General features: G+C 41.3%; 1 long non-coding RNA gene across 1 annotated transcript; it reads left to right on the top strand.

The window, feature by feature from the left end:
• The first annotated feature begins 543 nt into the window (after window positions 1-543).
• On the top strand, window positions 544-1,675 carry LOC120717920. Its single transcript, XR_005692297.1, has 2 exons — window positions 544-1,562; window positions 1,637-1,675. It is a non-coding gene; the product is annotated as an uncharacterized LOC120717920 (long non-coding RNA).
• Window positions 1,676-15,373: the final 13,698 nt, after the last annotated feature.

Genomic DNA, 15,373 nt, shown 5'->3' with positions numbered 1-15,373 from the left:
CCTGATCAGTTCCACTGATATTTGAAGAAGGAGGTAAGTGAAAAACATTTTGTCTAAAAGTGTCTAACTGCAGGCTAATTGCCCTTGGTAAAGGTATTTTATTCTATACATTATTTACCCCATTTTATATACAGAATGTGAATTTAAATTTACCTCCAGACAAAAATCAATGTTTAAACACACACACACACACACGCACGCACGCACGCAGGCACACGCACACACACACACACACACCTACACGCACACACACACACACCTACACACACACACACACACACACACACACACACACACACACACACACACACACACACACACACACAACCCCCGTTCAGCTATCTTAGTGAGGTTCATTGATTTAATCCTTTCCCTAGCCCCTTACCCTGACCATAACCATTAAAAATGAATGCCTGACCCTAACCCTTACCCTAAACCTAACCAGAACCTGATTGTAACCCTGACACTAAAACCACATTTTGAGCCTCAAAAAGGCCTTCAAACTTGTGAGGATCGGTGTGTGTCCTCACAAGTGACTGTTGGTTCTCGCAAGTATAGTAGAATGTAGATTTTGGTCCTCACAAAGATAGCTAGGCAGAAACACACACACACACACATATGTATGTTTGCCTGGCAGCACCCCTGCTCCTCAGTGCCTGAACAATTACGGGAAGTCACCAGAGGAGGAGCCCTCAAACCACAGATGATTACAGTACCAGGCCACTAACACAAACAGTCTGTGTTCTATGCCACTCTGTAGCACTAGTTTTAATTTTAGAGGTAATAAAACAGTACTAACTGAATTACAATTTAAGGTACAGTATACAATTCAACTTTAATAGCTCAAAGCTCAATTGTTGACAAAAAAAACAACAACTTTTATCTGTAATTAAGTCCTAGTAACATATGACGTGTATATTTGAAGCATTTGAACTAAGCTTCTACTTAAAAATCATCCTGTAACTGAGTTTTGAATTGGTTTTATTTCTATTTTTGGAAACAAATCAATGCAGTGTTCATGAAATAAAAGTATTATCTCCATTATCTCCATAGTTTACTGTTTAGTAAAAGATAATTCATTTTGATTTAATATTAGATTTCACAGTTAAGGATACTTTGTCACATTCTCACTCTTTCCAAATGATATTCTGATACAAACCTTCAGGCTCTGCAGTTTGTGCATTCTCTGTCTTTTTTCTGGGTTTTTATCTGCCTTCAGAAAAGATACTGAGTTAACGGTGTCTAAGGCACTGTCTCAGAACAGATCCTTCATCAAAAGATGCATTAATATAAATCTATGCAAGGTGGTAAGCTAGTGAATTGAGGAGAAAAAGATAATACATAATTTTTGTGCATTTTTAATGTTAGCCTGGATAATTCAAATTCTGTTCTGTTTGGGGAGGAGCCGATGTTTGCTAACATTTTTAAGTACGTGATGAAGAATATAAGCCGGTGACTACATGATTAGCCACCCATGTACACAGAGCAGAGACAAATGGCTTTAACAATGAATCGTTGTAATTTTATGGTTGTTTTTCTCACCCTTTCAATTTGCTGGGCTGGTAAGAACGGCACAGTCCTTTTACATTATTGTTATAAAACAATACAGAAGTTAATTGTTTCTGTTTGTTTGTAGGTATCAAGTGTCAAACACTGACTCAGTCTGAACCAGTGGTAAAAAGTCCTGGAGAATCCCACAGACTGACCTGTACATACTCAGGTTTCAGTGGTCATTCTGCTACTGTTTGGATCAGACAAGCTGCTGGAAAAGGACTGGAGTGGATTGCCTTCATCTGGGGTGACAGTAGTGGCAGCTTCTACTCTCAGTCAGTCCAAGGCCGGTTTACCATCTCCAGAGACAACAGCAGACAGCAGGTGTATCTGGAGATGAACAGCTTGACAGTTGAGGATTCTGCTGTTTATTATTGTGCTCGACAGCCACAGTGACACAAGAGGAAGAAATGTTGTACAAAAACTCAAGACATCGAACCAAGTCTGTTGTTACACAGTCACACAAACACCAGACATTACACGCTGTTACTTTAAGAGCTTACAGACCTCTCATCACTTTAAGAAACTCAAGTTAAACAGTTCCCCCTCCGTGGTCCATGCTGCAACGGCCAGCCCTTTTGCTGTTCCTTACTCCCACTGACCTTAGAGGAGCTACTGAGGTTTATATAGTATCTATGCATTATCTTCTCATGCGCAATTGTTCAGTCAAAAACTTTTTTCTTTTTCTTTTTAAATCACATCTCCTGCCAAGTCTTTTTTTTTTAATCATCCCCTTTAATTTCAACTATTCATATCATCCTTACAGTCTACTTCTCAAGCACTAGTCAGAAGTTTACTGTTGTCCACTAAGAATTTCATTCAACAAAGCACAACAAATATTAGTAGTAACTCGATCAATTGGAGCAATTATAATTCACAATAAAAACTACACTACCATACCGTTGTGCCCAGAAACCCATTATTTCCAATGAGAATGTGGGCCACACAAACAATGTGCATGCACATTTTCTAGTTGTTGTTTTTTTTTTTTACTTTGTAAAACACTAGTATTGTTTGCAGTAAAGGAGTTAATGCAAAGCTCATATGCATTCTAATACACACACTGCAAACTGTACAAAGAAAACTGAATTTAAAAATGACCAGATCTGTGCATTTAGTTATTTTCCTGATTCTCTTTTGTTTCTTGGCTGGTAAGGACATAGATTTTTGTTAACAAATTAAACGATACGAAGAAATGTGATAACTAATGAGCCATTAACATTTCTGTAGGTACTGAGGGTCAAACACTGACTGAGTCTGAGTCAGTGGTTAAAAGGCCTGGAGACTCCCACAGACTGACCTGTACATACTCAGGGTTTGGCTATGATATTCATGCTGCTTGGATCAGACAGGCCCGCTGAAAAAGGACTGGAGTGGATTGCTTGGATCTATGATACTAGAAGTAGCACCTCTGCAGAGACAACAGCAGACAGCAGCTGTATCTGTAGATGAGAAGCTTGACAACTGAGGATTCTGCTGTTTATTACTGTGCTCGAGAGTCACAGTGACACAAGTGGAAGAAACTCTGTGCAAAAACTCACCACATTAAAATAATATTTACACAAATTACCTGCATTTAAATGTAATTTAAAAGAACAAAGAATGGAAAGTTTAATTTATACTTGTATGTTAAGCATATTTTATTTTGATGTACTTTGTTCATCCTCACAGTCAAATGAACCATAATCATAAACACAGAAACTCTGATGCTTTACAAAAACTTGGCAAAACCCTAAAGTAGGAATAGATCAGCATTTAGACAAACAAACAGACACACATGAAAGAAAGTATGTCGGAGTTTTCAGTTTATGACTTTCTGGTTTCCAAAAACAAATTCTTCAAAATAATGTACTTTTCTAAATGAGTATCAAGTAGGATTTTATCATAAAAGAAAAAAAGAAAAAAATTTAAAAAAATAAATTACGTAACTATAGCGGATAAGACTGTTTTACCTGAACACAAATGCTGGCCTGGGGCAATGGCCTGGAGAACATCCAGAATGAACCTGTACATGCTCTGGATTCAGCAGATACAATATGAACTGATACACACTGGCACTACAGATTTCTGTTAGTCCAAGTTCATCCGGGGTAGGTCCATCATCTCCAGAGATGACTCCAACAGTTTGCCTGCTGGAGTAAAATCTATTTTTTGTAATATTAAGCTTGATAAATGAAACAGATGTTAAGTGGAATTGAGCACAAGCCTAACTATCCTTTTATAAATATTTAACAAGATATTTATGGCAGAAAACAATCCTCTTTCAATTTAGATCATAAAACTCAGCCAAACTGATATTTGCATAAATCACCTGCAGTTCAATCTCTTTGGAAACAGAAATTTTAGAAATATTTATGTGTATGCTAAACAGAATTAATTTACTTCGTTCATACTTTACAGTTAAATGAACAATAATCATAAACACAGAAACTCTGATGCTTAAACAAATGCTTCAACATGTACTTTTCCAAATGAGTATCAAGAAGGATTTTATGATCAAAGAAAAAATAAAATAAAAAATGTAGAATCATAAGGATAGGACTGTCTTACCTGAACACAATTACTTAACAAGTAAATACATTTCAAATAATAATGAAATGAAATGATCAGTACTACAAGCTACAGTGTGGTTCTGTATTTGAGGGAGGAGCTGATGCAAAACTGTTCTAGTTTATCTTTACATAAATGTTAGAGAGTTTAAGACAGAGTGTAAATCATTGATGTACCCACTGTAGACTGAGCAGAGATAAATGGCTTTGATCATGTTCAGATTTCATATGTGGTTCACTTTTCTCATTCTTTTAATGAACTGGGCTGGTAAGGATCATAGGTTTACTTTTACTAATGAAAACACATAAAATGTCTGCATCATTGTATCTAATGAACTGTTTGTCTGTAGGTACTGAAGGTCAAACACTGACTGAGTCTGAATCAGTGGTTAAAAGGCCTGGAGACTCCCACAGACTGACCTGTACATACTCAGGGTTCAGTAGCAATTACTGGAACGCTTGGATCAGACAAGCTGCTGGAAAAGGACTGGAATGGGTTGCTACTATCAGTGATAGCAGTAGTAGCATCTACTACTCTGAATCAGTCAGAGGCCGGTTCACCATCTCCAGAGACAACAGCAGAAAGCAGGTGTATCTGCAGATGAACAGCTTGACGACTGAGGATTCTGCCGTTTATTATTGTGCTCGAGACTCACGGTGACACAAAAGGAAGTAACGCTGTACAAAAACCCATGAAAGTCAAACTCCTTTCAACTTTCAACATTACTTGTCCAGAGACTCACAGAAAAGAAGCATCAGTAGAGTTGAAAAAGAACCCCTCAGTGCTTGAACAGGAAAAAAATCAAAATCATACAGTATGAGTTGCACATAAAGGATTTAATTTAGTCACATCCAATGATTTTTCCCCTTCACCCTTTTCAGAGGGTGAATGCTAATCTTAATGATGCTTTATACTGTGTGAACTGATGGTTTTCTTTCACAAATCCTTACAGCACTTTGGGGGCACAGTGTGTGTGTGTGGACCAGCGCTCCATTCCACTCTTTGCTGGATTGTTAAGCGCTATTGTTCTTCCTTAATTCCACTACCCTCATAGGAGGTATGCTCACATGTTTTCAAGAGTGACTCAGTTGAATTTGTTAAAGTCTTAATTAATTTGTTTCATATTCTTTACTCATAAAAGCAACCTTCTTTTTTCTGCCAAACCTGTGAAGTCTCTCACTGCTACACTGCAGTGATATCAGGTCGTGCAACAACCGCACCCAGAAAACTATAGGTTGGATGACTACTGTGTTTGAAGTTTGAAATAGACACGCACTTGCAAATGCTGCAGTAGAAATAAAGAATGACAGTGACTGGGTCCATACATATAATGCACACAAACACAAACCTTGTGCTACTTTTTTTTGAATACTTTGGAGTTTGAGTTTGGACTTCTCTATTTTTTTTTCAGATTTTCACTTTGTGTTTATTGTTGAGGAGGAGGAGTCAATGCAAAACTCATACTTGATTTATATATGTTGAACAGTAAGGGTCATGACTCAGTCTAGTCACACTGCTGACTAGACAAAGACATATTACTTTGACAATGATCAAATCTCTTTATTTAGTTATTTTACAGATTCTGTTTTGTTTTTTCTTAGTTGGTAAGGACATGCATTTTCTTTGACACTGAAACTGATATAAAGAAAAGTGATTCTACTAATGAGTTAGCATTTCTGTAGGTTCTGAGGGTCAAGCACTGACGGAGTCTGGACCCGCTGTAAAAAGACCTGGAGACTAGGGTGAGGTGGTAATATAAGTGCTGCTTGGATCAGACAGGCTGCTGAACAAAGGACTGGAGTGGATTGCTTGGATCCGCTATGATGGTAATGAAATCACCACCTATATACCACCACCAGAGACAACAGCAGACAGCAGGTGTATCTGCAGATGAACAGTTTGATTACTGAGAATTCTCCTGTTTATTACTGTGCTCGAGAGCCACAGTGATGCAAGAGGGAGAAACTGTGTACAAAAACTCAGCACATCAAAAACAGGAACAATTTGCTGCCAGCTATCTTTTTCCTTTTAAAGTTACAGAAATTTCATTTAAGTTAGCGACAGATGTAATAAAACTCCATTCATGGGAAATGCTTTTGTGACATCTTGTCTGAATGGAATTTTTGATGAATTAAAAAAAACAAAGACACATTTAAATATAAATTTCTGTTTTAAATATTTTCTTTTAATTATGCCTAATCCAACAGCCATAAGGCCTTTCATTCTCTCTTATAATTAGTCATTGTGTATCTGTATGGAAAGCAAAGCTCCCCACAGATTAATATAAAGATTAATATCAGCCTGGTGCAGGAGAAAATGAGAAGTTTTGGGTTATCACCCTCATGTTCTCAGCTGGCACTGTTGGATCCTAATAGTCTCACTGAGGCAATGACAGTATGATAAAAATTCATGCAGATTATATTGTATTTCTTGTTTTATCGTAACAGAGACCCTATAAGGACAGAACTGGAGTGGATTGAAAATACAAATTATACTGCACATGTTCACTATCAACTCAGACAGTTCAAACAAAACAGAATATGCATCCTGAAGACACTGCTATGTATTACTGTTCCAGAGAGTCACAGTAATACATCCTGATACAAATCTTCATGCAGTTTATAGCAACACAAAACACCCAAACTCCACTTATTACTTGCAGGTTAATCCATATTTCTATTTTATTCTGTCAGCTTCAATCTGTATTAAAAATAAACTCCCTCCCAGACAGATATATAGGACTTAACTTATTGCATTTTGTTGAAACAGAACAATCGAAGATTCCAGAATTCCGTCCTGTGAGTCTCTCTGAAAAGAACCACTGACATCATGGATGATATGCACTGTTACTTTAAGTACAATTAAATGCAGTGTGAACAGTTGACACAGCCAGCCTCTGTGACTCTGCAGCCAAGTCAGCATCTGATCATCACCTGTTAGGTCTCTTATTTGCTGAACTACCACACAGCTTGGATAAAAAAAGGACAGGATATTCTGCAGACTGCAGATTCATACTACAAAGATTTACTGAAGAATAATTTCAGTATTGATTTAGAAACTTCAAACAAGAAAGTGACTTGAAAATTGACCAGATTTGCAGACTGAAGTCACTGGTGTGTATTAACATTGAGCCAGAGAGACACAGCCCATCAGCATAGCTTAACAAACCCCCTCATTTGTAGCTGTTAAGATGTATCTGTCCCACTGCGCAAGTGTCCAGTGAAGGGGGGCATGGCTACGCGCGGACAGGAAGGGGAAGGAGGAGTTTTTGGGGGGTCGGTTTTGCTCTTGGGTGGAGGAACGAAAGAAGGCAACCATTAAAGTGTGAGTTAACATACCAGTTGGATACCATACCATTGGACTAACAGTAGCATCAAACTACCAGAGGAGGAGCCCTCAGAACATGAATGAATTCAAGATAATTTTTCTCTGGAAGTCAGTTTGTTGGAAAATTCTCAATGATGCGTCTATAAGCAGACCTTATAATAAAAATGATAATGATGATAAAATGTCACAGAAATAATTACAATGAGGAATTTAAATATAGTGACCTTAAATTGTGCTTGTTGATTTGGGGTTGTTTTTGAAATGAGAGATGGAAGCTCAGAGACTCACTCTCTTTACTGTTTCGAGGAACTGGTCTTTTTTTCAAAGACGGATAACTTTTTTGCTATGATGAGATAGAAATTATTTAATGAATTAATATAATATGCAGACCATAGTTTCTCATTAAGAACTTAATCGACCTTTTTTTTCTTCCACAAAAAAATTATCAATAAAAGCCATTAAGAAAATTGACAATAGTATCTTCACCTTCACCTCTTCTATTGATATAAATGAATGGCTGATTTTAAAACAGATTTATATATTACTTGTACTAACTATATGGCTAATTGTGACTGGTCTTAAAAAAAATGTGGGGTGGCGTTAATGCAAAAACAAAATATTTTTGCATGCTGCTCCTCCTCTATAAATCTGACTTCAGAGAAGATGACAGGAAGCTAAGGACACACAGTTTGACAGTATGGACTACAGGACAGGACTGCTGCTGTTAACTATCTGCTGGGCAGGTGAAAACACTCATAGACCTGATATTACACAACATTTATTTCTCTCAACAAACTATTTAACTTAGTGTGATTTGGTGCTGTTGACAGGTGTTGATGGTCAGACTCTGACTGCGTCTGAACCAGCAGTTAAAAGGCCCGGAGAATCCCACAGACTGACCTGTACAGGCTCTGGATTCACATTCAGCAGCTACCCTATGAACTGGGTCAGACAGGCTCCTGGAAAAGGACTGGAGTGGATCGCATTTATACACACATATAGTACTCATATTTATTACTCCCAGTCAGTCCAGGGTAGATTTACTATTTCCAGAGATGACTCCAGCAGTAAAGTCTATCTACAGATGAACAATCTGAAGACTAAGGACACAGCAGTACTGTGCCCGAAGAGACACAGGGAGAAACAATAACAGGAGAGTCATACAAAAAGTACTTCCTCTATTTGCCAACAACACAAGGAATACTGAATTATATCAAAAAAGGTGCCATTTTTTTTTAGAAATGCAAAATGAAATTTTCCTCAATGTACTGCAATTCAAAGTGGTAATACACATTCACGTACAATGCTATTCTGTGTTTATTTATGAGCAGCTATGGCAAAAATCGAACTGTGTATCTTCATGAATGTGCAAAGAGTTTTGACAGTTCTGACAACTTGTCAGTTAAAAATAAAGTAAAATACTGTCCACTACTGTATTGCAGTATTTATATATTAAATATATATATATATATATATTTTTTTTAAACTTTATTTGAAGTCAAATTGTTATAAAATTTAGTGAAAGCACAGAAAAGTGAATTTCTCCTTTTTTTCAGATTTTTCTGTGTGTAAACAAAAAAGATTAATTAAACAAGTGAGTAAAGCTTTTTTGTTATACTGTTTTTGAACAAAAAGTGTTATAAACTACCAAATGTCAATTTGAGTTTTTGTTTTTCATCGTTTTTTTTTTACCTCTTAAGACTCTTTCATGGGATGTATTTTTAATTTCTCTTTGCTATTTGGGCTGATTGGGACCCAATGAACTTAAAAATAAAGAATTACCAGATTTTTTTTTTTTTTTTACCTGATTTTTGTTTCTGAGAAAAATGAGATCCACCTATGAAGACATTCGTTTTACATTTTGATAGAACAGTGGCAGTATGATGTCCTAGTAAGTGGATATCAGGCCGTTGTAGAGCAATATTTTGTATTTTGGTCTAGACAACCCAAAAGGCAGCTGGCTAGTGTAGTGGTAAGACTACACAAGTTCTATTACCAACTGGTATCCAGTAAGGGTCCTGGCTAGACTGCAGTTCACTGCATTTTCACTATATGTTGTACTGTATATGTGACAAATACAATTTGTATTTATTAATTTTATTTAAAATGTGATGCCCACTTACATGGACACCAGGTCCTAGGAGGATTAAGATTAATGTGCAAAATGTTTCATGTTTTTTTTTTCACTGTTTTTTGTTCTTCTAAGCTATTGCAGGTGTCACAGGCTGGGTCTCCGACCCAGCACTCTGAGTTTTTCTTTGTATTTTTTGATATGTTATTAGTTTTTGTGTTATTTCCTATTTTGCCTTTAGTTTAGGCAGTTATTGGTTATTGTTCCTGGGTTTTCTATGTTTTGGGGTTTGGTATTTATTCATCACGTATTAGGTCTGTTAAGTTGTGTTGTCATGTTTAGTTTTAGTATTTCCTGTTTTATTCTGACAATGTCATGTGTTCTCTGTTAATTGTATTTAGCTTTTCTCTCCTGGTCCTGTCATTAGGTTTATGGCTGTCAGCTGTTTCCCCATATGTTTCCACTTCCCCTGATTCACCTCATGTCTGTATTTAAGCCCTTTGTTTTTCTGCATGCCATTGTCGGGTCGTCTGTTTATTCTGCCCTAGTTCTAGCCTGGTTCTGTTTATTTTGACCTCGGTCTTAGTTATGGTTTTCTTCTGTTATTCATCATTAGTCTTAGTCATAGTATTTGCTGGTTATTTTCCATCACAGTCATAGTTTAGGTTTTGGTCTCAGTACCGTTTAGTGTTTTGTTTCTTAGTGTTTTGTCAGTTTACTTTGGTTTCCTGGTTTATTTCTGCCGTCATCTAATAAAGGATCACTTTTCTGCTCAAACTTTCAACTACTCGTCATCATCTGCTTTTGGGCCCTGTTTCCACACACATCGGCGCACCCCGCCGTGACAGAACGACCCGACCAGTATGGACCCAGCGGATGCATCTCTCGTCGAGTGTCTGGAGGAGACGGCTCGTATCCAAGCGATCCTCGACCGCATCTTTACAGCGCCCGATTTGAAGAGCAAGCTGGTGATGGTTAACGTTGCTGAAGCTATTATGGAGAGGGATCCCCGCCTTCTCCAGCTCCCGGACTCACCTGCCATAGTTGCTGCCTTTACCGAGATAAAGGAGATGCTGCAGGCCCAGGAACTGTCGAGTCAGGAAATGGCTTCCAGCACCCACCAGTCACAACAACCCCACAATCAGTCATCTCCATTGCTGCCTCCGGAACCTGAGTGTGTTCGTGTCGGTTCGCTGAGATTCGCCACAGCGTCACCACCTCTCAGTTCACCAGTTTCCACGCCCTCATCACAGTCTCGCCATACTCCTGTCACAGTTCAGTGCGAGGTAGCACTGGACACCATAGACTTAGACCACGACGAGCGCCAGTCAATATTCTGCGCTCTGTTGGAGGAGGAGCTCCGGTGGAAGCCATGGCTCATTCCAGAGCACGAGCCCTCTTTCCGGGGAACTCGACTGGCTCTCGGGGGACCTCGGAGTTATCAGGGACTTCCACCCATCGCTCCGCCGTCTGCCACTTCAAAGAAGAAACGGCGCGCGCGCCACCGACACTCCGTATCACAAACGCAAGTGAGTGATTACATTTTGGCTCCTCATGTTTTCTCTCAGGAGGTTGTTGATTTTGACACTACTTTTCCGGTTAATGAGCCCAGCTACAAAGAGACTGTTTGCCCTGGAAATGCTAGCCCTCAGGCTCAGCTAAGCTGCTGTGGGACGGCTATCCAGGCCGGTTTGGAGCCGGAGACGGAGGTACAGCTGGTGCAGCCAATTTCAGTGTCAGCCGGAGGGCCCGGGGAGCCCGTCCAGCCTCATGCTTCGTCTGCTGGAGGTTCAGGAGAACCTCGGTAGAATTGGAGAACCCAGCCAGCTTCATGCTTCGTCTGCTGGAGGTTCAGGGGAACCCAGCCAGCCTCGTGTTTCGTCTGCTGGAGGTTCAGGAGAACCCAGCCAGCCTCGTGTTTCGTCTGCTGGAGGTTCAGGAGAACCCAGCCAGCCTCGTGTTTTGTCTGCTGGAGGTTCAGGAGAACCCAGCCAGCTTCATGCTTCGTCTGCTGGAGGTTCAGGAGAACCCAGCCAGCTTCGAGCTTCGTCTGCTGGAGGGCCCGAGGAGCCCGTTCGGCCCCACGCCATGCCAGCTGGAGGGCCCGAGGAGCCCGTCCGGCCTCGCGCCACGCCAGCTGGAGGGCCCGAGGAGCCCGTCCGGCCACCTTCTGTTTCACCACCTGTGGCTGCAGCGCCACCACCTGCGGCTCCCGTGCCGCCGCCTGCAGGACCACCACCTGCTGCGCTACCGCTTGCTGCTTCTGCGCCTCAGCCTGAGGACGACGCCTCACCTGGTTCTGCCACACCTCAGTCTGAGAACTCATACAAACTTATTTCACCCACTATAGACTGTGTGTTGCTGCGACTTGCACAGCCTCCTGCCACGTCAGCTGGGGGGCCCAAGGAGCCCGCCCAGCCACCAGCTGTGGCTGCCTCATTGTCACCTGGTTCTGCCTCTGCTACGCCTGGCCCATCCTCTGCCTCTGCTACGCCTGGCCCATCCTCTGCCTCTGCTACGCCTGGCCCATCCTCTGCCTCTGCTACGCCTGGCCCAGCCTCTGCCTCTGCTACGCCTGGCCCAGCCTCTGCCTCTGCTACGCCTGGTCCAGTTTCTGCCTCTGCTACGCCTGGTCCAGTTTCTGCTATGCCTGGTCCAGCCTCTGCTTCTGCTACGCCTGGTCCGGCCTCTGCTGCTGCCTCGCCTGGTCCTGCTCCTGCTTCGCCGTCGCCTGGTCCGGCCTCTGCCTCGTCTGGTCCGGCTTCTGCCTGTGCTTCGCCTGGTCCGGCTTCGGCCTCTGCTTCTGCCTCGTCTGGTCCGGCTTCTGCCTGTGCTTCGCCTGGTCCGGCTTCGGCCTCTGCTTCTGCCTCGTCTGGTCCGGCTTCTGCCTGTGCTTCGCCTGGTCCGGCTTCGGCCTCAGCTTCTGCTTCGCCTGGTTCGCCGTCGTCGGGTCCGGCTTCGGCCTCTGTTCCTGCTTCGCCTCCGGGTCCGGCTTCGGCCTTGGCTTCTGCTTCGCCCTCGCCTGGTCCGGCTTCGGCCTCTGCTTCTGCCTCGTCTGGTCCGGCTTCTGCCTGTGCTTCGCCTGGTCCGGCTTCGGCCTCAGCTTCTGCTTCGCCTGGTTCGCCGTCGTCGGGTCCGGCTTCGGCCTCTGTTCCTGCTTCGCCTCCGGGTCCGGCTTCGGCCTTGGCTTCTGCTTCGCCCTCGCCTGGTCCGGCTTTGGCCTCTGTTTTTGTGTCGGCCTCGCCTTGTCCCGCGGCTGTGTTACCGCCGCCCATGCCACGTTTTGCCCCTCGGAAACGCCAGCCGCTTTCCGGGCCGTCAGCTGGACTTCGTTGCCATCGGGGTCGGCCGCCTGAACTGATGAACTGTGACCTGCTGTGCTCTCGACCTCCGGGTCGGCCCCCTGAACCTTTGACCTTTGACCTGCTGTGCTCTCGGCCTCCGGGTCGGCCCCCGGAACTCATGGATTTTGGACTGCTGGTCCGTTGGCCTCCTGGTCGGCCTCCCGAATTTTTGTCCTTTCTTTTGTTTTGCTGTCGACCTTCAGGGCGGCCGCCTGAACCGCTTCGCCATTCGCTCCTGTTCTGCCGGGTTCATGGTCGCCCTCCTGAAGCTGGGTCTCGGACTCTTGTACCCTTGTTGTTTTTGGCCTGTGTGCTTCTGGTGCTTTGTTTTTGGTTTTGTTTCCAGCCCTCCTTCCTGGTCCCCCTCCGCCCGCCCTGGGTGGGTTGTTGTGGTTTTGTGTTTGTTTTCTGGGTGTTTTCGGGCGTCTGGAATCCGCCCTTAAGGGGGGGGCTCTGTCACAGGCTGGGTCTCCGACCCAGCACTCTGAGTTTTTCTTTGTATTTTTTGATATGTTATTAGTTTTTGTGTTATTTCCTATTTTGCCTTTAGTTTAGGCAGTTATTGGTTATTGTTCCTGGGTTTTCTATGTTTTGGGGTTTGGTATTTATTCATCACGTATTAGGTCTGTTAAGTTGTGTTGTCATGTTTAGTTTTAGTATTTCCTGTTTTATTCTGACAATGTCATGTGTTCTCTGTTAATTGTATTTAGCTTTTCTCTCCTGGTCCTGTCATTAGGTTTATGGCTGTCAGCTGTTTCCCCATATGTTTCCACTTCCCCTGATTCACCTCATGTCTGTATTTAAGCCCTTTGTTTTTTTGCATGCCATTGTCGGGTCGTCTGTTTATTCTGCCCTAGTTCTAGCCTGGTTCTGTTTATTTTGACCTCGGTCTTAGTTATGGTTTTCTTCTGTTATTCATCATTAGTCTTAGTCATAGTATTTGCTGGTTATTTTCCATCACAGTCATAGTTTAGGTTTTGGTCTCAGTACCGTTTAGTGTTTTGTTTCTTAGTGTTTTGTCAGTTTACTTTGGTTTCCTGGTTTATTTCTGCCGTCATCTAATAAAGGATCACTTTTCTGCTCAAACTTTCAACTACTCGTCATCATCTGCTTTTGGGCCCTGTTTCCACACACATCGGCGCACCCCGCCGTGACAGCAGGTTTATAGAAAACTACACTGTATCAATACACTGAGACAATGAAACACTTGTGATATATAAAACATTTCCTAAAGTTGGATTTCACAGATTTTCACAAAATAAACTGAAACTAAAGGACAAAAAACATTATTTATTTCTATCTATCTATCTATCTATCTATCTATAGATCGATAGATATCTATAGATCGATAGATATCTATAGATCGATAGATATCTATAGATCGATAGATATCTATAGATCGATAGATATCTATAGATCGATAGATATCTATAGATCGATAGATATCTATCTCTCTCTCTCTATCTATAGATATCTATCTATATCTATATCTATAGATAGATATCTATATCTATATATATCTATATCTATCTATATCTATATCGATAGATATCTATAGATAGATATCTATAGATAGATAGATAGATATCTATCTATATCTATAGATAGATATCTATCTATAGATAGATATCGATTTAGATCTATAGATATATATCTATCTATAGATATATATATAAAATTCGACACCCTTCTGCAATACCACATTTAACAATGATTCATTTGAAGTTGTTTTTGTCGCTTTCCTATAATAGGTCCCTCTGGCTTTCCCAGCTTACAAATGGGAAATTAAGGTCCCTCCCTGGCAATGTGATAGTGGAACAGTTTGTTGTTGAGAAAAACCAAGTTATAGCCAAGCCATGTGGGGTGCACTTATGTCTGTGGTGTGCTGTCAAATACTGTACATTTGTGTGTTTGATAGAAATAAAGGAAAACATTGAAAACAATGGTGAAGTGCATAAAGAGCACATTGGCCAGCACTACTAGCTGTATAAGACAAAATTGTATGAAAATAGTGTGCAAATGATTGTAATGGTCAGTTTTAATATTTAAAAATTCAAATTTCCTTTAAAATTATGAACAATATTTATAAAAATGACACAGAAAACTGGCAAATTGCACACATTGATTTTTTTGTTTTTTTCTTAACTTTGTCAAACAGCAATATTTTTTCCAGTGAGGAGGAGGAGTCAATGCAAAACACATATATTAACTAACTTTATATGTGTTCAAGCCTAAGTCAGGGACCCAACCTCATATAGACACAGCAGACTGGGCAAAGACAACTGACTTTAACAATGACCAAACCTGTTCATTTAGTTATTTTCCTGATTCTGTTTTGTTTCTTTACTGGTAAGGACATACATTTTGTTGAACAAATTATATGATATGAAGAAATGTGATAACTAAGGAATTGCTGACATTTGTGTAGGTACTGAGGGTCAAACACTGACAGAGTCTGAACCAGTGGTTAAAAGGCCTGGAGACTCCCACACACTGACCTGTACATACTCAGGATTTTTTTATGATGCTG

This window comes from Simochromis diagramma, unplaced genomic scaffold, assembly GCF_900408965.1.
Source record: "Simochromis diagramma unplaced genomic scaffold, fSimDia1.1 OVJJ01000510.1, whole genome shotgun sequence".
NCBI classification, from domain to species: Eukaryota; Metazoa; Chordata; class Actinopteri; order Cichliformes; family Cichlidae; genus Simochromis; species Simochromis diagramma.
This window is presented reverse-complemented; position numbering and strand designations above follow the sequence as displayed.